The following is a 27401-nucleotide window of genomic DNA, read 5'->3' as shown; positions in this document are numbered from 1 at the left end:
ACATCCAGTGCTCTTTCTACTACACCAAGGCATCAACTTTCCTGATGTTAGTACAAGCTCATGTAACTAACATATGTCATTGTATTCCAGGATCAAGTATCATTCTGAGAAGAAATGTCCTCCAACGTCTGTTCTCAGTTCCTCTCAGTGACCAATAATCCTGGTCTATGATGAGGAGGAGGAGGGACATTTTTCCTGGACCTCATGTTCATAAAGTGGCTCAATATTAGAACTTTGACAATATCTCTAATTGATGAGATCTTATACAGGTGAATATTTTAAAAACATTAATTTTTTAATATAAAACTTTAAAATATACCACAATTCTGTAACCATGTTATAATATTTCATTGTTTGGAATACTCCAGAATAGAAATGGCGGAGGTCTCTCAACACTGGGAGGTCCTACTAATGCTATGACTCAAAGAACCCACATTCTCTCTCTTTCCTTTGGAATTGTTTCTTCCAGCTGAAAAGTGTGATGGGATCTTGACTCCATCTCAACCTGTTCAAATTCCACAAATTCTTTAAGAAAATTTTCCTTGATTTCCTGAGATAAGAGTCACCATGCTTTTTTCAATCTCAGGACACTAAAACTTTGTGTTTCAGTTTTCTGTGTTTGTGCCTTATCCCACCCAAGGAATGGTGAGGTCCTTAGTGGCAGAGCCAGGGTCTCGCTCTTCTTTGCATTATTTGGCCAAAGGAGTGACCTGGTGATGGTAAAGTACCTGCTCTATTTGGTGAATGATGAGGTGTATAGTCTAATGCCGTTTGTTATGCACTGTTTGTGTCCTCCCAAAGTTAGTATGTTGAAATCCTAACCCCAATGTGATGGCATTAGGAGGTGAAGTCTCTGGGAGATAATTAGGTCATGAGGGTGGAACCATCAGGAACAAGATGAGTGCCCTTACAAGAAGAGATACCAGAAAGCTTGCTCTTTTTCTTCTCTGACAAGTGAGGATACAATGAGAAGATGGCCATCTGCAAACTAAGAAGTAGGCTCTCACCAGACACCGGATCTACTGTCACCTTGATCATGGACTTCCCAGACTCCAGAACTGTGAGAAGGAAATGCTGATTGTTTAAGCACCCCAATATAGGGTAACTTGTTGTAGCGGCCTGCACTGACTAAGACACCATGCTAAGTATATGGAGAAGAGTAGGGAGAGGCTAGGGAATGGAAGTAGGGGCTCAGTTTTGTATGGCTAAGAGGTCTGGGTTTTGTTCCAAGGATAATGGGGGACCATCAAGAACTACTGACTAAGGAGGAATGTCATGAGTAAGAATATACCTCTGGAAACTTAATGTCATCAATTCATGTGTGGAAGATTGAAGGGGGGCATTTGTAACATTTCAGATAACTGAGAATATTGGTTTGATCATGTTGAAAGTAGAAAGAGAAGTAAAAACTAGAGTTATGATGAGCGTAATATTGATTTGGAATTGGCTTGGAATTGATTAGATCACAGAACTACATTAAGAACGACTTTATAGATCAGACTGCCCAGCCATGTCTTGCCCCTGAATCTCCCTGGAATATAGGGGACAAACCAGGATCTGATGTCACGATGGCAGTCATACCACCTCCCAGTGCATCTCTCACCATCGTTGGACAATATTAATCTTTTTCCCTAGAGTGAGCCAGAATCGTCCTCATTTCCATCCATGGGTCCTGGTTCTGCCCTCTGGGATGGTGCTGAATAAATTTACATGATAGTTCTTCAAATATTTGAAGATAGCGGTCCTGTCCCTTCATGGTAAACCTTCTTTTTGCAAGCTCCTAGTCCAGCCCTTTGTTATCTGACATAGGTCCAAGTTTTCTTCCCATCATGGCTGTTTCCCTGTGGGCACCCTCCAGCTTGTCTGTGTCCCACATGAAGTACAGCACCAGGACTTATTTTAGCAGATATCCTTGAGCCAGGGCCTAAGCTGCAAACTCAAGAGAAATTGGGGAAAAAGAAGCAAGCCACACAGCCATACCAATAGGGGGACTGAAAGGCACTGAGCCCAAGGACACTGTAGTATTCAGCTTCTAAAATGGCTCTCAATAATCCCCACCACCTGATATTCACGTCCTTGTGTAACCACCTCCCTGTAAGTGTGGACTGATCTGTTGATTTGCTTTCAATGCATAAAATATGGCAAAAGTGATGGAATGTCAGTGCTGAGATGGGGTTATAACAGACTGACCTGTCTTACTTGCTCTCTTTCTTTCTGGTTCTTCTCACTTGCTTGCTCTGAAGAAGCAAGCTGCCATGTTGTGAGATGCCTGTCAGAAAGGCCAGTGTGGCAAAGAGCTAAGGGTAGTCTTTATCCAACAGCCTGAAAGAAACTGAAGCCCTCAGTCCAAGAGCCAAACAAGAATTGAATTCTGCCAACAATTATGTGAGTGAACTTGGAAGTTGATCTTTCACTAGTCAAGTCTTGACCCACAGGGTGTGCAACAAAAGTAATTGTTAATTTAAGCTACTATATTTTGGGGTAATTTGTTATGCATCAATAGGTAACTAATACAAACACCTCTTACTGCCACTCACCCAGAGTAACAGAGATGGAGATGAGGGAAGATTTCCTAGCTCACTATGGTGGTTGTCAAAGCAGAATGGAAGAGTGCCTACAGCTGCAGCACTGTTGATGGTAGAGGATTTCAGACAGCCACAGAAATGCTACAAAGCCAAGGAGTAACAAAAATAACGTTACTGTAAAGAAGAAGGAAAGTGTAGTCTTGGTGGTTTGTGAGCTCACATGAGACTCCTTAGAAACCTCCAAACTAAAAAGCATGGACTGGAAGAAGTGATTTGAGTCCTAGTGGTTTTGCCATTCCAACTGATTTAGAATGCATTCATATTGCTTTTACTGGCCGCTTTGTGTCTCTAGACTGGAGAACTCCATGAGTGTCGATGTTACATCTTTGTTCCAACCTCCACCAGGAGAAACAGAGCAGAAATAGATTAAGCTAAGGGCAGAGCAAACCTCAAAATGCTAATGACATTGAATAATAGTGAAAAGTAAAAAGCTTTTAGAAATAATAACCCAAAATTATATTTATTTTTACTCATTTATTTATTTTATGACTACTTGATAAATATTTGCTCTGTACGATGGTGTTCTAGAGTCAGCATTATATTGTCTTCTGAAGAACAAACACAGAAACCATCACAGTTCAAGACGTAATGAAATAGAATATATACAGACACAATGTATTATTTTAGCTACCACACTCTATTAGCACATGATAAATTTAAATTCTCATAAAAGCCCTAAATATTTTTAGATGTACCTTTAATATATCATGTCTCTCTTTTGTCTTGCTTCCATTATATTGTAGAACTCATTTTTTCCTACTTTGTTAGATTTTACCAATAATTTTATGCTCATTGAGGTATCTCTTAGAAATAGTAGTAAGAACAAATATAGTAATAAAAATAATACTTATAACATTAACACACTTTTTTGAACATTTACTATTTATCAAGCACTGTGCTAAGGGTTTTCCACATATTAGAGCTTCTAATCTGTGAACCCCTTGACCTCACATATACTATTTTCACCAATTTAAGGCAAAGGAATTTTAGATTAGACAGCTTATATTTTGTTCAAAGTCAAATGGTCATTCAGTGATTGAAGCTGACTGTCAGGTAGTGTGTTGCTTTAGCCCCATTGCCTTGCAGTCATGCCTCCAGCATTCTGATAAGCCTTATGAATATCCTACAAATTACGAATAAAATGTTAAATAAGATCTCCGGTTGTAGCTGTTATGACTTAATGGGTTTTGGAACAGTATTCTACCAATAAAACAGAAAACGATGTGAGGCAACAATTTGCAGGTATTGAACTCTATAGATAACGCAAGATTGTGCTCCTTGAAAGAAAGGAAACACACAAAGTAAACCCATATTCACCCAAGCCTTCTGCCTGAGTACACTTTCCAAGCCATGACGTAGAGAAGTCTAGCCAAACACTGGGCAGAGGTAACAGAGATTGGAGTCCAGGGTTGCTAAAGCAGCTGGATTTGCTGGTCAGAGTAGTGAGAAGATGGGAACTGCACAGAGAAGTTCTAGATATCAGTATAGAGGTTACCTTGTGTCTTTGGTTGAATACTAACCTGTATATGGGCAAGACAAGCCTCCATGAGACCAGGCAGAATATGGTTACTTGGGGACTGTGAGATGAATGGAGATTCCAGAGGACACATACTACTGAGAGATGTTGGAGTTCTAACGAACCAAGGATGAAGTTTGGAGAAACATTCTAGAAAATCTTAGGCATTCAGTTTAGACCCCAGGAAGATCACACTTTACAAAGTTGAGCTATTCTAGTCACAGGGTAAGAGCTACTATAGAATACCCTTGACTAAACCTAAAATTATCACCAGGATCAAGTTGACCAGCCAGTAAATCAAAGGCTTGCAAGAAAATAACTCAGTATTGTATAAAGGAAGATTAAAACAAAACAAAAAAATCCAGATCTTAATAACCTAGGAACTACAGTGTCTAAAACACAGTAAAAATGTGCAAGACGAGCAAAACCAAAAATATGACAAGTAATCAAGAGAAATAATCAAAAGAAACAGATCTAAAGATGAAACAAATATTGGAATTAACAGACAAGCACTTTAAAGCTGTTATTATAAACATGTTCAGGGATTTGAAGGAGAATATGGACACAATGAATGAACAGATGAGTGCTATCAGCAGAGAAACAAAAAATTCTCAAAGAGAACAAAATAAAATTTCTATAACTGAAAAATAAAATATCAGAAATAAAAATTTCCCTGGATGAGCTTAACAACAGATTGGAAAATTCAGGGGAAAAAAAGGAGTGAACTCACTTAGAAGGCCATAGAAACTATCCAAACTGAAACATTGTGATTAAAAAAAAAAAGCTTGAAAACAATAACCTGTTGTGCAATATGATGAGGTGTGGTATATTTGTAATTGGAATCTCAGAATAAGAAGAGAGATTGGGGAAGGGAAGAAGAAGGAAAGGATGGAAAGAAGGAAGGAGGGAAAAAAGAAAGAAAGACATGAAAAAAGGAAAGAAAGACACAGGAAAAAAGAAAGGAGAAAACAAAAGGGAATGAGAGATCAAATTTTTGCCATATTTAGTGAAAAAAGTCAACCTGTAGATTCAAGAAGTTCAATAAACTCAAACAGAATAAACACAAAGAAAAAATCACTCTTAGAAGCATCATAGTAAAACTGCTAAAACTAAAGACAAAGGGAAAATTTCAAGCAGCCAGAGGAAAAAAATGACAAATTAGATAGATAAAAGAATGATTATACTTTGGACTTCTTATTGAAACAATACAAACTAGAAGACAATAGAATAATATCTCTACACTGCCAAAACAAACGAACAAAATCAACCTAGGATTCTATATCTAGTAGAAATATCCCTAATAAATGCAAACAAGGTAGAGACATTTTTCAGGTAACCAAAAACTGAGAGAATTTGTCATGAGTAGACCAACACTGTAAATAATGTTAAAGGTAGTTATTCAGGCCGAAGAAAATGTTACCAGATGGAAACCAGGACATTCAGGAAGGAATGAAGAGTGCTATAACTGTTAAATATGCTAAAAAATATAAGACTTTCTTTGCTCAGTTTTTACTTTTCTCTTTATGCAAAAATAATAAAAATATATCATGGGATTTATAACACATGTAGAAAAATGTATAACAACAGTAATACAAAAGATGAGAGAAAGTAAATGGAATTATATTTGTGTGAGCTTCTCAAAATTATATGTAAGACATTCTAATATTAATCCAAGGTAGATTATATTGTGTTAAGGGTATATATTGTAATCCCTAGTGTAGCTACTGAGGAATATAAAAGGTCTTCTAAAAATGCAATTGAGAATATAAGATGGAATATTAAAAAATACAAAATGACCACACGGGGAGGTATGAAAGGAAAAAAAAGCAAATAGCAAGATAGTAGATTTGAATGCAACCTCTCAATCATTCTATTAAATATAAATGGGTTACACATGCTAATTAAAAGGCAAAGATTGTAAGATTCCATTTAAAAAAACAAAACTCAATTATTTGTCATTTGTAAGAGATGCACTTTAAATATAAAGACATAGGTTAAAACAAACAAACAGACAGACAAATAGGGTAGACTACCTAAAATATGTAAATATTAGTCATAAGAAAACAGAAATAACTTTATTAATATAAACAAAATAGAATTAAGACAACAAGCATTCCCAGAGGTAAAGAGAATATTTTACAATGATGAAATTGTCAAGAAGACAATCTTAACAACAGGACTTTATATAGAATTTTCAAAGAGATTTTAAAATGTATATGGACAAAAAAAGGATCTAGAGTATTCAACAATCCAGAAAAAGATCAAAATTGGAGAAGACACACTACCTAATTTTAAGACTTTGTAGAAAGTAGTAATCCAGAAAGAAGTGACTTGGGGATAAGACAGTTACATGGAACAAAATAGAGAGTACAGAAATTGACTCATACTTACGTCATGGACAAATAAATTAATGGTTTATTCTTACAATGGAATCCAGTATGGAACTTAAATGAATGAGAACAGCAATTTTAGAAATTCATGGAACTGAATTTTTCATTTCATGGAACACTGAAGTATTTTGAGAAGCCTATTCATGGAAACCTCTCTGGGGCGTTACTATCTGAAGTCTTTCCCAGTCTACCTAGGGAATCTAATTTTTGGCATTTCTGTGGCCCATTTGCAGCATATTGCATGAGAAACTATGAACTCCAATATCTGTATGAACATGGATCCATTTCAAAAAACAGAGAAAATGCAAATTGTTGAAGAATATATATAATTTCACAACATGTATATGAAATTTATAAGCTGGAAAACAATACTTTCAAATATTTATAGATATATTACTGTATATCTCTTTGAGTGATAAATGCATCTCTATGAGTGATAAATAGTTAATCCATGACAGAGATCATCTTTGGGGAGTGTATTAGTTTGCTAGGACTGCTATAATGAAGTTCCACAAACTGGGGGGGCTTAAAACACAGAAATTTATTGTCTCATGCTTCTGGAGGCTGGAAGTCCCTACTCCAGTATGACCTCATCTGAACTAATTACATCTGCAAGGACCCTATTTCCAAATAACATCACGTTCTGAGGTCCTGGGGATCAGGACTTCAACATATGAGTTTTGTGGGGACACAATTCAACTCACAACAGGGAAGGAGGGAAGTAAATGGCATCTAGGAACAATAAATGGGGGATCTAACGTGTCTGTAATTTTTAAAAAGTGAGTTGAAGCAAATATGATAGAATGATATGAATTGACACAATCAAATGGTAGAAAATAACGTTTTGTAGTCTTGTCTGAATGATGAGATAATTTTGCACTTTAAAAATATTAAGAAGCTCCCTAAGTGGGTCTGGTGCTGTGGAACAAGGCGGAAAGTGTTGATGTAAAGACCCAAACTCCTCTTCAAGGAAGATTGATTGAAGAAACAGGGAAAGGGAGTGTGAGTGAGGAGCCTCATGTCTGTGTTCAAATATGAACCCCTCTCATGATGGAAAGGAGGACCAGGTTTGTCTTGCTTTCCTCCAAGTGTCTGAAGCAGAACCAAGTGGTAGAAGACTTCATGACACTAAATTTCAGCCCAATATAAGAAAATACTTCTGATTCATGCAAGCTTTCCAAAATAGAATTAACTCTTCATCATTGTTATGAGAATTATTATGAGAATCAATGAGTTCCATACACTAGGGATGCCCAAGGAAAGGCAAAGTGACACCTTGATGAGGATGTTACATGTGAACTTAAATATTGCCCAGCAAGCCCTGAAGTTCCTCACCAATCTGAAATGCAGTGCTTCTGCAGAAGTTTCTTGATTCCCTACCTTGTAAACTTAGGGCAGAAAAAATGAAAAGGCAGTTCTTCTGACTTACTCTGCTTTTGAAGAAACTGTGCCACTCCCAGTATGAACCACATCATTATTTTGCAGAATTGACTTTGTTCCTCTTTTTGAAAATTGAAACGTGTATCCTTAATAAGTCTCAGCTTTCTTTTTCCCCCTATTCTGCATAGTTCCTTAGAGATTGATAATGATTCAGCGGTCGTGCATGCCAAATATCCCAGTCCTGGAGTTGGGTTTGTAAGGATAACAGACTTCAGAAGTGGCGTAACATAGCAGTTAACTTAGCTATCAGAGTTCACAGTGAACAAATCTTGGCTCAGCCATTTATTAGCCAAGTGCTGTGAACATCCTATAGAGCATCGGTTCCTGCATCTGTAAACCTAACTTTCTAATTCATAGAGTGGCTGTGAGGACAAAATGAGAATGAATATGGCACACAGGAAGTACTCAGCGAATGTCAACACTCTTCATCACTTGCTCAGGCACTGGTTTTATCAAAGTACAAAATCTTTCTAGGCCAAAGCAGATTCTGAACAGAAGAGATGGATGCAAATAGGAACTGAGATAGTTCCAATTTCTTCCCATTATCTGTGACATACATACATTGACCTCTTTCTCACTGCAATACAACACTTAAATCCACCCCTTCCTTTCTTTCCTTGGGAATTTAAAGACTTAGTCTCCTGGATGTCAGAATTTCCAATAACCTCATTACAAGTAGGTATTACTGGTTATGAGTCCCTCTTTCCTTCTGCTGTCAATGTCTTGGAGGAGCTCCAGCTCACGGGATGACCCACTAGACAGTCCTTCTCATCATTGTAGACATTCTTCCTCAATTTTTCTCATCAAGGATATTTCCCATTTATCATTAGAACCTCATTTTTATAAGATTCTCTTCCTTCTTGAAATAATACCTTTCCTTTGTTATGTTAAAAAAAAAAACCACTTAGTATAGTCTTGGAACATGGTAGGTGCCAAGTGAAACTTTTGTTTTCCTTAATTCTTTTGTGGCCATTACAACCTCTAAAACAACATTTTCTTCCAAGATTTCCTTTCTTCTTATTCCAACTATCTGCTTGGATTCAGGGTAACAATTCTCTGTATCTCTCTGTGAGATGAAATTAACTTTGAGAGTAAATGAGGAGCTGGAGATGGCTCTCAGTTTCACAGCCCTGGGGCCTGTGAATTGGTAATGGTTTTCACAGATTTAAGGGAGAGTGGAAGAGGCTTTATGGGAATGGGAGAGAAGTGACACTTGGTTTTTAATGTGTGAGATTTAATGTGCTTGTGGGATACGTTGGTGTATCAGGATCTGTTCAGCCGATAGTTTATAGGAGAGGCTGACACTGCCTCTCCATATTCGAGAGTGACCCATGAAGAAGACAGGGATAATGTGAGTCCAGATCATGAGGAAATCACAAGGGAGAAGAGTGTAAGAGAGCTGACAACAGACTCCTAAAGACCATCTACATCCTGATGGGGGAGGAATTGGATCCACAGAAGACAGAAGAGAAACTATCAGAGATAAGAGCAGAATCAGATGAGCATTCCATCATGGAAGAGAAGAAAAGAGAACATTGAAACAATTTAAACGGTTTAGGAACAGATGGTACACAGAAGTTAAAGAAGATGATAATCGAAAAAGGTTATTGTATTTGGCCCCTTGACATGACAACAATAATAAAAACACACAACATCTAGCACAACTGATCACTCAGGATAAGACCACTACAGTACTAAGCACTTAAGTCACTTCATTGTTACGATAACTCATTGTGTTGTTATAATAAATACCAATAAGACATTGGTATTTAAAATAACCCTATTTTAAGATGATGAAAAAGAAATTACATAGATAGGTTAAAAAGACTCAACAGCATCGGCCCTTGAAAGAATTGGGGTTCCAACCCTTGGTATCTAATTCTAAAGCAGGAGTTCCTTAATACTTCATTTCTGCAGAAAACTTATCTCTAGCTGAAGAAAATACTGGAAAGGTCAAGGAACCTTTGAGTGATGAGGACATAAGGGCCAAGGGTGTTAACTATACTTTTAAAAAATTGGCAGGGATGAGAAGAGGAGAGAAAGAGAACAAAAGTATGATTGAAGAAAGTTTAGAGTTTTACGTTTTTTCTGAGGATGGGGAAGACAAGACATAGGCAGAAGAGATGGAATCCACAGACATTAAAAGAGAAGGCAGGGTTTTGTAACTTCAGCGAGAAAGTTATGGTAAACTGAAACTGACCACTACTGAAGTGGGTGTAGAAACAGGTCACAAAACACTGAACATCACTTGTAGGAAGGTCAGAGAATGGAAAGGTATCTTGGAGCATGGCGAAGGATGGAGACTAGGGTAGGGAGAAAGGACGAGACTCATTTCAAAAGAGAAGAGTATGTTGAGAGGGTGAATGAAGAGGGCTGAGAGAGGCCACTGTAGTGAAGAGAGGCTGGACAAAAGCATGCACTGTGGACCCCAAGCCCCGGGAAAAAGAGCTAGGAATGCCTGTCCAACACCCTTTGTTGGATAAAATTTCTCTAGAAAACCATGTCATCAGGTATGGCATTTTAGACTTGCCATTCTACGTAATCCACTCAGTGGGGATGGGGCTGGAGCTTGGATCTCTGCAAGATATTTATTGGGCTCTTGGACATTTTGTCAACTAGAAGGTGCCGGGATCTGTTTTACTTGGTGGTATTGTACGGAATTGCGTAGGTCAAACCAATTTCAATTTCTAATATTAACATAACTCGAAGTTCCTTGTGTCTTAATTAGAGGTCATCAACTGCCTTGTAAAGTGGTCCCTGTCAGGACTGCCTTTGGGTAATTCGGGGAGTTCAGTGAAGCTTAAAATGAAGGATTTGATAGTCAGTGTTTTTTTAGTCATATTGTTTTGTTCTTCAGCAAATAATGGGTAGCCCAGACTCCAATTAGAGCAGTATTCAAATAATTTTAGATTTGCATATTTGAATTGGCCGTCTTTGGGAAGGAGAGGCCAGGCCATGCATTTCTCCAATTATTTAGTGCAATTAGAGGAGATGATCAGACACTTCTGAGGTCTCATTAGCAGGCGTGTTGCCTGCTCCGACATCTCTGAGGATCACAGCAGTGGCTGGGCCTGGCCGCCCACATTCCCTTTCGGGAGAGTTCTGCAGACAGTGAGTCACTTTGAGTTAAACAAAGGTATCTATTTTCACAGCCTATTTCTACTTTCTGTCTGAAAAGTCATTCACCACTGCTGTTTCTCTAAAATATACATTGTAAATACCAAAGTCTTTTTCTACTTAAAAGCTCTCTAATTTTTGTTTTAGATCTAAACCCATCATCATCTTGGTACTTAATACCAGGCCATAGCAATTTCCCAGCAATAAAACTTGGTGCTTAGAAAACTAACTTTTGGGAAATGAGGTAGCCAGTATTCTAAACTTTGGTACATTAACTATAATCACCTTTTCAATCATGATAAGCACCTTAAGAATGAGCAGAGCTTTAGTGGTAAACGTCCTCCAGTTGTCAGAAGCACGGTATTAGCTCTCTGTTTGTTGTTGCACTTGGTATCACAGTTTCCAAATTAAGGATTTCCTCCTGTTCTGGCATAGCCTCCAAGCCACCCTCAATCCACTGAGCAAAGTCAGAGTGATGGTTTCTCTTTCCTTGTGTCCTGTTTCCCCAAGCAGTGGCCCTGCTTCTGCCTCCTTGTAATCCCAGACCTGAAGCCACGCCTGCATTCCAAAATCTAGATTGTAAATAAGATCAAAATAATTGTTCTCATGATTTTCAAGGCTCCACTTTAATTTCCATTTTGAGCATAAGTAGAGTGGAAAGAGAATTGGGCTTAGATCAGGATACGTAGTATTTATTTAATTTACTAATGTCGGGTCAGTGATGACCCATCTCTCTACCCTTAATCTCATCATCTGTAAAAATGACGATAATAATGCTTAATACTTGCCCTTTCTATCACATTCCAGTTGCCCTAAGATCCAACAGAGATGGAGTTTGTAAAATAGTTTTGGAAATGATGAATATATCACAGGCTTTCTCACATGTGCAGAGAGTTCTTGATCCATTTCCAAAAATTCTGCAACAGGTAGAATTTGAGGTGGCACTGCTTCATGGTTCTGGGGCCAGCCTACCTGGGTGTCAATCCCAGCATCACCGCTTACTAGCTGGGTGGCCTTGGGATGATATTTAACCCCTCCATGCCTCAGTTTCCTCCCCATGATAGTGGAATAATAATAGGATCTACATCATGGGGTTTTATAGGGCTTAAAAGAATAATAGATACAGAACCACACCTAGCACAGTAAATGCAACATGGATATTAGTTAAACTTCCAAAAAATACATCTTTCTTGAGAAGCTGGAGGGACTTAGAGTAGGGGTCTGCGGTTTGATTTTGTCTACACCAAGGTTCTTCCAAGTTTCAAGCTGTTAAGCCACATCTTGGTTCTGCTGTGATTTTGTGCTCCCAGTTTTATTTTCAACCCAAGGCATTGTTAATGGTAGCCTGACTCTAGACGTATTCAACCCAGACCAATCTGTCAGACTTCATTCCAAGAGTGTGAGGCAGTTTAGCACAGGTCTTGAGCAAATCAGGTGGCGTCTCTCCAAGCCCCCAGTTCAGCATAACTTTGGGAGTTAGGAAGACAAGGAAGGAGAAGGATGCCTAAACATACAAGCCACCTGGGAAATTTCTCGATGCTCCTGTGAAGCTTGGGTTAATCCAGTTATGTAACTCTGGGTGCCACCAAGCAATGCCTGAAAAGGCTTTAACCCAGATTGTAGCCTCCAAATTAATCATCTGTATATTTTAGGTAAATGGCAAATGTTGTTTTTGTATACCTGTGCCTCAAATGCTGCACGGGACATACACTAAGAAAATTATTCATTGTTTTTTGAAATTCAAGTTTAACTGAGCATTCTGCATTTTTATTTGTTAGATCTGGTAGCTCTTGATAACACGACGTACCTCCAAGGCTTTGAGATTAAAGTTATATAGGTAGAATGTCTAGAAGCCTTCACATGTAGCCTATGTGATTAAATATAGGGGATGAATCAATAGATGTATCTCTTAAAGGAAATGGGAAACAGTTTGCTAGTTACTTTGCAATTGCTGGGGGTTAACCATCCTTGATTTTTGCATATTAAAAGTAATCTAGCTTTCAGTTGAACTTTTCCCCATTTCTGTTGGTCTTTGTAGTCAGGTCCTATCTAGTCTTCCAGCCCTTTAAGAATGCTTATAATTTCATTTCTACATTTTGTTGTGGATGTTTAGTAAGTTTTAAAAAAAATTGGCCTATGTTAAATTGAAGAAATGAGCATTCAACCCAAAACTTTTCCCTCCTTTTTTTTTTTTTACTAAAAGCATGGCTTATTAAATTATTGAAAGATCTCTCTTTTCTAATCAATAGCTTCTGCCCTCTTGGTTCCTTCCAGAAGGGCATAATCCAGCCTGTCGTACCTCCAGGGCTACTATAAGAAAAGACTCCGATACCAGATAGTTTGCAACCTGGAATGGAATGACACAGTGAATGTGAATGTGCTGGTCGTAGCTTGGGTTACTCTGGGTGCAAAAATGGTCATGAATTGGCTTTTCTTTGAGGAAGAGTTTTTCATCCAAAGACTGATGCTCAAGTGAAAAGACTCAGCAGATCCCCTGTGCCTCTTTGTGAGGACTGAGAATCTCAAGGAAAATGACCAGGACCGGCAGTACCAGTCAAACAGCCAACCCTGTCCTAAAGGAGAGGTCACACTGTGTGCTGATGGGCTGGTGACTGGCCCCCAAGGGAAGGGAAATGTGTGTGTAAGATCTTGGTCATTTGCTTGACTCCACTCCGTGCTTGGGCCCTTGGTAATAGAGAATAAATAGGGTCAAGGGCAATGTGGCTGCTGTGCATTGCCCTGGTCCTCTGTCTTTATGGTGAGTTCTTTCTTGCCCACTGCAATTAACTCGCTATCATCCTTTCTCATCCCTGTGCTCCGTCTTGTTTCCCCTCTCATTCTTCCTTTGGTGCAAGACATCCAGTAAGAAATAATGGCTGCTGTGAAAGGCGCTCTTCTGAGAGCAACGTCTAGGAGTCTCTAGGAATCAAGCCTCTGCCTTATAATTTCAGTTGCTAATACTAGACAAGCATCTCCCCTAACGTTCCTTTAATTAAGCTGACTGTTAATATACCAGCTGCAACTTTCAGAAGTTTTCATAGAGATTTGACTGCTCATGCACTGCTTGCAACTGCCAAAGAATTTCTTATGTTTTCACTCGTTTATTCTTTGAGCAGAGAAAAGGCAATTTGATAACAGCAAAAAAAAAAAAAAAAAAAAAATCAAATTTTAGGTAAATGTGGTCTTTTGGAAGAAGTTCTAGGGTTTTCTTAAATATAACAAACATAATAGAAATTATCAGCCTTTAAAGTCATAAATGTTCTGGCCGTTTGCTGTTGTTTTGTTTCCTTGCCTGCCTCCAGTTATTCCAGTGCCCTGCCATCATTTTCTTCTGGGAAAAAGACTTCTGAAAGCTGTATTTGGTGACCTGGCTCCAGAGACTGTCCAAATTTGTACCCAGTGGATGTGAGTGAGAATATGGCATTTGGAGTCCTAAGTGCATAGATTCTAGCAGTCTATGGGAAAAATGCGTAACTAAAGTCCCATAAATTGATCCCCTTTTAATATTGACAATACTTGTCAATGAGAGGAAGCTCAGTGACTAGAGTGTAGGTTCTTCTCAATTTCATTTAAGTCCTTAGGCAAACCTTCTGTTCCACAGCAAGTATCCTTCTCAAATGGTTTCACCCTATGAAGCAAGACCGGCCTACCCCAAAATGTTTTACAAATCTTTTATTTCTGAACCTAACTAAATGATTTTGTACAGGATAGAAACCTGAGAAATTCATTGTCAAAGGTTGTAGATTTTTCTTTATTGACATCAATTTTCAGAGCAGTACTTGCAAACATCCATCTCACAGGCAATATCAGGGGTGTGGGAAAGACTTAGAGGAAGCTTGGAGATCATTCAGGCTGTGCACTGCGTCTCAAAGGAGGAACGGAGGCATGTCCCAACAGTTAGGTGACACAGCCAGCTGGAGAGGGACAGGACAACTGGGCTCAGACCCAGGATTCTGCTTTCCCAGGTCCATACTCTCCCAGCTTTGTTCTGCAGAAACGTGTGTGTTCTCTCTTTCCACTGAGTTGTATATCTGAGTGAACTCTATCTAGTTTGCAAATAATGCCAAGATAAATGTTTAGTTCATTTAAAAAATATCAGGAGGGGCTGTAGTGTAGTGGTTAAGTTTGCACACTCTGCTTTGGCAGCCTGGAGTTTACAAGTTTGGATCCTGAGTGCAGACCTACACATCACTCATCAAACCGTGCTGTGGGGGTGTCCCGCATACAAAAAATAGAGGAAGATTGGCATGGATGTTAGCTCAAGGACAATCTTCCTCACCAAAAAATAAATAAATAAAAATAAAAGAATAAAAAATTTCAGGAAGTAGGAACTAAAAATGTGTATTGCAGAGAAGTAGACCCTTTTAAGAACATATGTATTAAACAGCATCATAAGAAGACCTTTTGAGAATTAGTGAGTGAATTTCATCTGTGCTCGATATATCACATATGGTATAATTACATTTTAAATTTAATATCTTTGGAACTCAACTATAGTTTAAGCAACTGATTGTAATCATAAGTAAATGTTTCTCTGACATTGCCTTCAATGTTCTTACTTAGATGTACTTGTCACACCATGCTAAATCTTGTGGTTTCATTAAAGAATGAATTGTGACAAAAATTAAATATTCAAATCTCTGTATATAAAATGAAAGTATACTATTTGTTATTTAATAATTATAAAAACAAAACAATAAAATAAACACTGAAAGCATGGGAATTCCGCACTCGACTTTCTTGTTTTTCTGGTCTATTAGGAAATCTGTTGTTTATGAAATGTGGTCTCTTATATAATCCTTTCTTTTTGCCACCACTCTGAAGTTCAATGTTAGCCCTTCAGAGTCCAGCTACTACCATAGAAATCACTGCTGGCAGTCACGTAGTAATTTCAGTTTCATCCGTTAGCAAAGAAAAGAGATACTTATTCACAAAATACTTGGAAATTTTCAGAAAAATACAGAAATTGGGTGGCATTGGGAGCGGATGGATAAGTGCTGGAACCTATGCTATGTGTAAAGAAATGTGAAGGTAGAAGCAAGTGTTGGAGAAGTCCATGGTGGGTAAAGAAAAAATTAAAAATAGAACTACCATATCATTCAAAAATCCCACTTCTGGGTATTTATCCAAAAGATTGAAATCAGGATCTCAGAAAGATATATGCACTCTCATGTTGATTGCAGCATTATTCACAAACAGTAGCCAAGATGTGGAAACACCTACATGTCCATTGACAGATGAATGGATAAAGAAAATGTGGTATATATATACAACGGAATATTTAGCCTTAAAAAGGAAGGAAATCCCACCATATGCAACAACGTAGACGAACCTTGAAGACATTATGCTAAGTGAAATAAGCCAGTTACAGAAGGACACACATTGTCTGATTCCATTTATAGGAGGCATCCAAAATAGTGAAACTCATAAAAGCAGAAAGTAGAATGGTGGTTGCCAGGGGCTAGGGGGAGGGGAATGGGAAGTTGCTGTTCAATGGGTGTAAAGTTTCAGTTAAGCAAGATGAACAATCTGTAAAGATCTGCTCTATAACATAGTGCCTATAGTTAACTGTACTATATGTGTGTTTAAACATTTGTTAAGGGAGTAAATCTCATGTTAAGTGTTCTTTTTTTTTAAATTAAGGTAGCATTTGTTTATAACATTGTATAGCTTTCAGGTGTACATCATTATATTTTGATTTCTGTGTAGATTACATTATGTTCACCAACCAAAGACTAATTACCATCCACTACCACACACACGTGCGAATCACCCCTTTTGCCTTCCTCCCTCCCCCCACCCCCTCTGGCAACCACCAATCCAATCTCTGTCTCTATGCATTTGTTTGTTGTTGTTTTCGTCTTCTGTTTATGAGTGAGATCATGTGGTATTTGACTTTCTCCCTCTGACTTATTTTGCTTAGCTTAGTGTTCCTACCACAATAAAATTGTTTAAAAAAAGGAAAGGAGAGATATGGAGTACCCAACATACACTGGGCACTGATTATGTATAAGCCACTGGAGTTCCCAACAATATCTTTGTGATATATGTCATTTATAAAAAAGAAGTTGGGCTCCAGAAAGGCTAAGTACTTATCCCCAACTCATGAAACTAGAAGTGTTAGAATTCATCAAGATATGAGCTCATGATGGGGTCGTCTTTGGAAGTAAAGTGTGGAGTGACAGTTAATCCTTTGCATCTTCCGCCCGATCTGTCAAAGCCAGAAGCCACAGCTTAGTGGTTCCCCAGTCAAAGGCTGCCTCCATGGAAAAAAGAAAGCTCTTAGGCCAGGCTAGACTGGGGAAGTAACTGCAGGAATATGATGGGACACAGGTACCAGGGGAGCGTCAGCTGAAGGATCAGGAAGCACCCAGGAGGTGACAACGCTGTCTAGACAGAAGATCAGCTTCCCTTACCTGGATATGGATCACATTTTGTAAATTTTACCTTTCCAACAATCTGGGCATCTGTAATAGAAAGGGAAGTCTTCCTGAAATTCGAAAATAATTAGCAGTCACCATCAGGAGTTCTGAGGTCAGTTAATGTATTCCTATCATCTGTCCCCTAGATTTATCCACAGGAATCAGAGGAATAGCCCTGACTAGAAAAGGCCTCTGTTGACAATGTACAATCCTTTCCTATTCCTTGTCTAAACAGGCTTAATTCTTAGAGCTTCTGTACATAACGTAAAACATCTTTTCTAATGTAAAACATCTTTTCTAATGTTCAAAGGGAATATCATAATGTTAATCGTCTCTTCAAAAAGAATTCGGATTTTGAAACTTGATAAACCTCCCAAATAATGATTTGGTTGTGTTTACCTAATTCTTATTCATCGGTGAGCGTCTAAAAGAAATCATTATTAAACCTAGCTCACTGATTGCTTTCACTAAGTGTTAAATAATAAATAATGCATTTCTACTTCAATTAATCTACTTAGACATCTCACAGGCCAAATGCTTTGGTGGAAATGCTCTAATCTAACAGAATCAATCGGCAGCCTGGGTCTGCCTCTTGACATTTTGAGCTCCCTAACAAAGAGCTTCTAATTCGAGTTAGGAGGTAAATGGATGATTGAGATGACGGTGTACTGCCATTGTGCTCAAGCTGATGAGTAAGATGGGGCCCTGTCATGACAACCCACAGGTGTACTCGGGATAAATTTGGAATAAATCTGCACCCCTTCAAAAAATGAGAATTTTTTTCTTAATTTTATATGCTTGCATATTTTTCATCTTAAATTGGAGGTCTACAAGTGCCCAAGACTGGCTTTTTCAAGTGCTATGTGGGGTTTATGAAATGATCCAAATTCTACCATTTTATTGGCATTGTTAAAAAAAAATATTAACAGAAAGCCTAAGGATTACAGTTAACCAAAAACCCTTTATGTAACATCAGTTGTTATTTTTGTATATCCCCTTCTGATTCTTATCTATATACGTAAATATTTTATGTGGTTGAAACCATAGTGTACATACCATTTCTAACCCATTTTAGTAATCACCATATTAAAAACGTTTTCATGTGGGAATAGGTTTCATAATTATCACTTTTAGAGTTAATTATAATGCTATAATCCATCTAAAGAATGAAACATGATTTAAGTCTCCCATTAATTTTGGAAATTCAGTTCCCTGCCATATTTTTGTTAATATAAATAATGCTGAAGTGAACATCTTTGTGCATAGACGATTCTTTCCCCCCTCTTTCTTTTGGGGACAAAGGTCTGGAGACACACAGTCCAATTGCCACTTGTGAGCATACAGGTGCACCAGAGTCTCCCCAGGATTAGACATTAACACTTAGTAAAATGTATGGTAATAGAATACACAGAATGTTACTACATTTTAAATGTATACCTTTAATTACTAGTGAGATTGAGCTTTCTCCCATGTCTGTGTTCCTTAACTGAATTTCATCTTGCGCATCTGCATATCATTCGGCTATCTATGAACTGGGATCACTGTATTATGATTTTTAGGAGATTTCTTCCACATTTTGCAGAATCTGTTACCACGTCTGCAAGAATAGCAGAGGATTAAAGGTAATACATTGAAAGTAAGGGTAATTAGTGTACATTTCACGTGCTATGAATCTCAAGGAATTAAAAACTTGTACACTTCTTGAAGCAGGAGATAGAAAGTTCCCTGGAGGCAGCACCTGCCTTCATTTGTTCCATGTCTTGCACCATGTTCTTCCTGGAGAGTCCTCCAGAAACTGTTGTGAAATTGACTCGGGTATCTTTTACCGTGTTATCTTTGCTTTCTCTGACCACCCTCCCTATCCAAATATTGTGCCCTTTTTCATTCTTGAGAACTTTAGACATCACTTTTTCTAGGTTGAGTTTGCAGGTCTTTGTGTGTGCTTCCTTCCTTTCTGCACACGCCTCTCTGCTGTGGCTCACATCATCCTGTATTTACTTATTTATAATTCAGTTTCCACAGTGCACTGTGAGCTCCTGTGAGAGGACCAAGGGGCTGTGCATTTTCATCTCTGCATCCTTAGTACGTAGAACGGCACCAGGAAGAGATTGAGTGCTTGATAAATGCTTGCAGGTGCTCAACACATGCTTGCAGGTGCCCAACACATGCTTGTGGTGTTCACCGAATGCTTAAAGGATTAAATTTCATATCAATATTATTTCTGTAATCCCATCACATCATCTTCTTTTAGGGTCTAAATCAACTCTTAGTTATAAAGGGCCTGGAGACAGACCTGAGCTTCCTCAGAATTTTAGCTGTTCGCGGTGGATGCCAACACCCCCCAACACACACACTTCCGCCTCTCTGTAGGATGAGCCCAGGGCTAGCCGTCTCCTTCCAGGCTCTCAGCATGTGGACCAGGCTCCATTTGTTTGACTCTGAACCCAATCTACACATGACAGAATGACTGACACTACGAAAATATGAACTATTTTAGTTTAAACAAAGTGGCTTCTGCTACTCTTTTTCTCTCCGTTGTTTTGTCATGCACATTCTTTTATATAAAGTCTTGCTCACCCTTGCCACCACTGGTAGTTTCAAAAAATGATGTCATTGTGCTGCAAAACACTTGGAAATATTTGTGTACATTGTACATGACTGCTCAGCTTTGGGAAGGAAAGATAGATATGTCTATGTCTCTGTGGAAGAACAAAGTTAGAAACTCAAAAACACTCATTCTTTGCCCCAAATAAATACATTTGTCAGACCCAATTAGACACTAGAGAGAATAGAGTCCATTTTGTTGGTGCAAAGGCTGAGATGAGTTCATAAGATTCTTGAAGACTAAGGTTTTCCATTCTGTTGTTTAGAGAAAACTAGACTGAATGCTTTGAATGAAATGATACTTTCAAATACATTTTTCTTTGATATCATGAGTATCGATAAGACAATTGTTCTTGGACATGATTTTTTAACAGGCATCTAAAACGTCTCAGTTGAGCCTTATTTGAATGATGATAGAGATTTGAAGAGCAAAACCATGCCTGTAACTTATTTTCAAAATTTTGTCACAATAGCACTTAGAAGTACTCATCCTGGTGAGTGCTTATAATCATGACTTAGTGATGTGACTGTGACTTTAACAGTGAGGTAAATAGCATAGTCAATATTGTCCCAGCAAGGAAATCTATAGAAGTAAGCCATTTTGTCTTTATACCTATATATCTTTCCTTGGGTCTGGTTCAGCTAATAGTGATGTCAAGTCTTGCCCCAGTTTACGTCCTACGGATGTTAAGATATAAGCCTCCAGAAACTAAAGATGCACAGTCATCTTTCCCCATATCTTTTTACATCTTCATAAGAGCGGCCAGAATTTCCAGCTGACTCCTCACACAAACACCCCACTGAGTAAGGGAGAGAGGTTACTTGAATCTGAGAATGTTGATTTTGCTCCAAATACATGATTCTTGAGTTACCGATTCTTACTAATACGATAAACACACTTCATTAAATGTGTGACTTTTATGGCAGGAGAGCTACGATTTCATTTGGGAAACCACAAGTGGATTGAATGTACTAAAAGGACAGTGAGAAAAAAGTCTTCCACTATGGACATTCTGTAATAGCATACTGAGAGGCCATCACTGACTCACGAAATTGCCACTGCTTGTGACAGTGGGTACCCACACTGTGGAATTAAAAAAAAAATTGCTGTCTTCAAAGGAAGCACTTCTTTTTAAGAAAGAGAACTTAGATTTAGACTCATTCATGAGAGAGTCCAACAGTTGTGTCAAGTTCATCTTAGAAGAAATTCACCTTTGTTTTTCTTAATTTTTCCTATTACCCAGATAGGCAAAAATAAAATCTGGATCACCAATTGAAATTTTCCAGATACTCCCTCTGAACCAGGGTTTCTGAACTACAGCACTATGGACATCTTGGTCCCCAGCATTCTTTGTGGTGGGGCCATCCCGTGTGTTGTAAGATGCTTAGCAGAATCCCCTGTCTTTACCCACTAGATGCCATTGTCCTCTCTTCTCTAGTCATGACAATCAAAAATGTCACCGGATATGTTCCAGTGTTCCCTGGGGGTCACCCCTGGTTGGGAACCACTGCTGTAAAGCACACTAAACCACACCAGAAGTGGATAAGCTACCTGGGACTGGCCTTCAGTTTTGACTTTATTGCTTCTTTACAGGGCAAGTCCCTCAACCTTTCCTTGTCCCCTTTCCACAGCTGTGAAATGGCCATAATGCCATTTGCTTCAGTCACCCCACGGAGATATGGCGGAATCTTTGAAGCAATGCCTAGCACAATGGAAATACTCAGCAAATATTTGTTGACTGAATGACTGAGTGAATGAGTGTAAGTGTACAATTCACAGATCTCTGAGGAAGCAGGTATTTTTCTTTCCTGAGATCCCCCTGCAACTGCACAGCCTCCCAGCTTTAGTCTGGGTGTACGTTCCCACGGTGTGGAAGGAAGGTGGGAGCCTTGCCCAAGCTCTGTGTCTGCTTTTCTTAAGTATTCGATCTCTATTGCTCAACTGACAGCTCTAACCCTTACCAAAATAATCCCAGTAGTGTGTACATGTGTTTTTGCTGTTGTTGGCTTACTTTTTTTGTTTTTGTTTTTGATTGTCAAAATGTCAAATGTCAAACGAGACTTACACCATGGCGAAACTCACCAAAAGCAGAATTGCTCAGTTCGACCATCCTCTTCTTTAAAGGTCTGCATCACTTTCTCCTGACTCCAGTGGGATTCATCCCGTTCCTTTAAAATTTCCTCCCATCTTTCCCTACCCTCTACCACCAACAAAGGCTTAATGTACATGTAAACACATGCGTGTTTATAAAACAAAAAGTCCTCCTTGGTTTGTTTAGCTTGTTGTAAGTGACTGAGTTAAACCACGCACACACACAAAAAAACACTGTAAAAAAAAGGATAAATACTAATAGCTTTACATATATATATTCTGTAGAAAAAAAAGACAAGTCACTAACAGGGAATAATAAAATTAATTCACAGCAGTTTAACAACTTGCCCTAGGAAATTATTGACACTGTTTTCTGGACACTTATAGAAAATATCTTTGAATTATTGAAACTCCTTCTCAATTCTTCGGATTCTGTCCAGAAATCCTTTATTAACACATTTCTTTTTAACGTGACTTTATGGGAATGTTATAGTGACCTAGTTTTATTAATGTATTAGGTATATGTCATTATAAGAAATGATATAAATATGGAGGTGAGAAAATTTAAGTTCTGCCTAAGTTTTGCAGGCTTTCCAAACAGCCTATTTTTCAGGTTAGCTTTATGTTGTGATTTCGTGAAATCTGGCATGCAGCTATTTAAAGACAATAATTGGTATAAATAAATAAATAGTATCTTCCCTGGTGATTATTTTGATAATTGATACACTGAGTTGTTGCAGAGTTCAATTATATTATCCTCACTTAGCTAAGAATACAGAATAATATTCCTGAAGTCAAAAGGAAATGTTGGCCACAACTGCAGTGGTTTTCGAGGCACTGAAAAGTTAGGGAATTGCTAATAACAACATGAAATCTAATTTCTACTTGCAAGATGCCATTTAACATATTGAATATTGACTAAATTAGTAAGTGAATGAAGCAGAGCTCACGAACTCCAAAGTCAGACAACTCAAGATGTTAAAATTCTAGGTCTAATAGTAAGCCGATGCCTGATGTCCTGCCAGGGCAGCCCCTTCCGGCCGTCTTGGATTCATTCTGTCCCCATCCAATCCACTGTCCATTCGACAGTGCAAGTGACTTCTTCAGAGTACGAATGTACCACATCTTCACCTCTCCAAGAGAAAACACCTTTAATGACTTCCCATTGTTCCTAAGATGAATGCGAAATTCCCAAACAGGTCCCAATAGGTCCTCCTGCTTGGCCTTTTTCTACTTCCTGGTTCTTCCCTTTTCTTGCTCTGACAAGCCGTTCTCTGGAATCCCCTTCTACCCCTGCCAACCCTTAACCTGGCTTACTTCTTGTCCTATTTTGATCTCTTCTCCAATGTTTCTTTCTCAAGGAAGCTTCTCTGAACTGCAGACTAGGTCAATCCTAGAGTCCACACACCATCTCTTCCAGAGGGTGTACCGGAGCTGTGGTTCTCCATTGGTGAGTGTGATGACCGGAATTCTATCTGCCACCTCACCCCCTAGACTCTCGGATCCAAGATGGCAGATGCCCTGTCTATCTTTTCTCGCCATTGTATCTCCAGCATCTTGCATAGTGCCCTATGCAGAGTAAGTGCTTGGTAAACATTGATGGGATTAACAAACACATAATCATCACACCCATACCTTCCTTCCTTTCTCATTCCCCAGGCAACTCCATCTTGACTTTTTCTGTGTCGCTGGGCACTGAACATCCCCTAACTGGTGTCCTCATCCTGGCTCTAGCTCTGCCTTCTCAGGATGTGCTGAGTGAGCCTCTCCTTTTCTGCATCATGGCCTTCTACGCACTTGAGGCAACTGCTATGCCTCCTTTGAATCCTCTTCATCCTATTTCTCCATTTTCTTCAGTCATTCCTCAGCCATTTCTTCATTTTCATTCTGACCAGAATATTACTAGCTGTCCTATTAGCATGTTCAAAGTTATCTGTCTCTCTTAAGGGAGAATGGTGAGAAGCAGGCCTGGGCAGCTCTCTGGGTGCTTCCTCATCTATTACTAAATATTGCAATCCTTGGTGCAGGGGAGACTGTTAGACATTGTGTCAGACGCTAGCGCAATAGGCGCACTAATGGCATGCTGATATGGATTAAAATTTCTGCAATACTATAACAGGGTCCATAACTGTTCTAAGTTGCCAAAATTGATGAGAACATACAATAGTTTATAAATTGTCATTCCATTTGTATCTCTACAGCCAAAGCTAGATTTTATTAAAAACGTTTGCTGTTCTGAGTTTTTCCTTAAAAATAGGCAGAAAATCCTAGTGATTTTAATTAAGGGATAAAGTGCATAGGTTTCAACTAATGCGTTGGGATTGTGCAAGTCCTAAACCCTCCAGCTCCATAGATGCCTCGGGAGAAGTAGGGCATAAGAGAGAATCAGAGTAGATGCACAACCCGGTCTATGCCACCCTCTCTCCTCCCCAGAGGACCTCCTGTCCAGGTCATCTGGGTGTACATGGTATGACATCTGCAGATGATTGAACAAGCCAGACTAAGGCCATTTCAGCCCAGCGATGAACGCGATGTTGATTTAGATGGCCCTTGGAAGTAGATACTTCAAGCCCAGGCTGTCAAAAAGTCTGAAGATAATTTAATACCTTTTTAGGTCCACTGATGAAAAATGCTATGTAAGTGCAACACGGGAATCATAATTGTTATTTATCATTGTTATCAAAAGTGCAGTTGGTCATCCTTATACTGAGACCAAATGTTGGATGGGTATTGATAAACCTTTGTCTGATTTGATCATCTTTCTGGCCATGTTTATTTATAAATGAATCTTCTGTCAACATCAAATTCTCATTAGCATCATTAGCATTCTACACCCTCCTTGGTAGGATCATGTAAAATTGATGGGATCAAATTCCTATTAAATGCAGTGCATACTGCTGGGTTGTTATTTATACTGAGCATTCTGGAAGCCTGGGATCACAATATCTTGTAAATAAACATTACATTCAGTGATATCACCTTTCATTTTAAAAGGGTCTTTAGAAAGCTTTTAAAATGGTGCAGGGATGGAGCGCTCATTATTAAGATTGGAGGCAACGGAGCAATCATTTTATGTGTATGGAATTTCTGGGTAATAAGTGCAAATTAACATTACAGAGAAATTGAAGTGAACAGAGTACATCGAAATTGAGGTAAGATCCTCAGATTAAGAGCAAAACTCTTTTTCCTGTAGTTATTTGCCCAGAGGTTTTTCCAATCGTTACAAAAACTATAGTTTTCCTCTTAGGACCCCAGTTATACTAGGGCACAATGCTGGATACTGAACATTAGTCAAACGATGAAACATTTTTTTCGAAGACCCAGGAACAGCTGCTGCTTATCGAGTTACCAACACCACTTCCTGAAGAATGTGATTTGGTTTCAAAGATAGCCAAGTACTGACCAGGCTGTCTCAGCTTAGTCCGAGCTGTGATAACGTGGCATGTTGTTGTCATACTATTAGGTACATTTCATAAAGTGCTTTCAGATCCTTCTCCCCTCTGCTTGAGAGGGGACGCTCTATTGATTTTGGAGACTATAAACTGAAATGGCACTTTTATGATGGAGAGACACGTAACAGACGATTTGTAGGATGTTTTAGGAGAATTAGAAAATTTCATAAACTCAAAAGGAAGAAAGATTCACAGGGTAGAATCTGGATTGCAAAATGCATGGGCGCTTACTGGAATCTATGAACTTCTTAGGGTTACAAGAAAGATGCTGACTCGCTTGCCAAGTCTCCCTCCTATGGGATTAAATTTAAGGCTGACTTTCAAAGTATTTCTTGTGCTGCAAGATTTTGGAATGTCTCTTCAGTGAGGCAGCTAATCTACCGTTGGTACTTTTAACTCATTCAACTTGTCTCCACCCTACATTTTCAAACTATGTTTCTGCCAAACAACATAAATATAGAGAGAATTTTTGTACTTAAGATGCAACATCTTCACCTTTCTCCTCTTTTAGGTAAAAATAAATATTTTGTCATCAAAAAGATTCTTGATCTGCAATGAAATAATTTTTCAAATTGAATTGAGAAAATTAGAAAAGAATGAAAAATATCCAGGCAACTCCATACGAGAGGACCATTAGTGTCAGTAAATATTTTTATTGTCTTCAAAGACTAGAAAAATCTATGGGATATTTAAATCAATGTAATTTCAAAACGTTATTTGACCTGAAAGTCTCACTTTGAAGGATTTATTCTAAAGGAATAAATAAGGATATACAAAAATATTTGGCTAAAATCTTCTTTGCAGAATTTTTTATAAGAAAAAATGCTCACATCATATAGTAAAATACTAATAGATATTAATAATTATTTTGGAGGACTACCATCGTATACTGTAAAGATAGTCACTGTTGACTGAACACAGAGGTATGCCACGGTGCTATGTAATCATTTCTCAAGAAAACATTCTTTAAATTAATCATTTTTCTATTTAAATACCATTGACTAAAAAGGGGGGGTTTAGAGCATTCTGAGGGTTCTGCTATGAAGGCTATACTTAATTAAAAAAAGCAACAACAATCAAACAACATTCAGATGAACTTCAGTTTTCAAGGGAGTTGATAAATTTCGACTTTTGACTGTTGGAAAACTACTTTGTGTACTGAGCGGTCAAAAGTTTACTTTTGGTGTATTTGTTAAAATATTTGTTAAAGTATGTATTTCACAGAACACTTCTAGAGTCATGTTATTTTGGGGCCCACAGCTCCTTAGCTGAGAAGGATGTAGAAGCTACTAACTGGAGAACAGAGCTTGAACATCGCAGTCCACTGACGAATGTTGAGGACACGAATGCGTGGCTGCATTTATGCAAGGACAACCCTGAAATGATTTGGCAATTTTCTTGCCATTCACTCATTTAAAAACATTAACCGAGCACCTTTTCTGTATGAAGTGCTGGGGATACAGGGGTGAAAAAACACTGTCTTGAGGGAGCCCGTGGTCTAGTGTGCATCCGATCAGATCGGATCATCCGAATATCAACCAGATCATCCTAACACAAGTTTAGGAAGAAAAAATTATAGAAAACTACATGCAGGGAATTATGGGAATGCTGAGAAAGATAGAGTGACCCACTTGTCTCAGATGGCCCAAGGCTTTCTTGTTTTAACACTGAATAGGGATGGTTGGTCATTTCAGAAAAGACATCTAGGGGTCGGCCCTGTGGCCAAGTGGTTAAGTTCATGCACTCTGCTTTGGTGGCCCGAGGTTTGCAGGTTCGGATCTGG

This window comes from Equus przewalskii, chromosome 27 (genome assembly GCF_037783145.1).
Source record: "Equus przewalskii isolate Varuska chromosome 27, EquPr2, whole genome shotgun sequence".
NCBI lineage: Eukaryota > Metazoa > Chordata > Mammalia > Perissodactyla > Equidae > Equus > Equus przewalskii.
The sequence above is the reverse complement of the archived record's forward strand: the minus strand, read 5'-3'. Positions refer to the sequence as shown.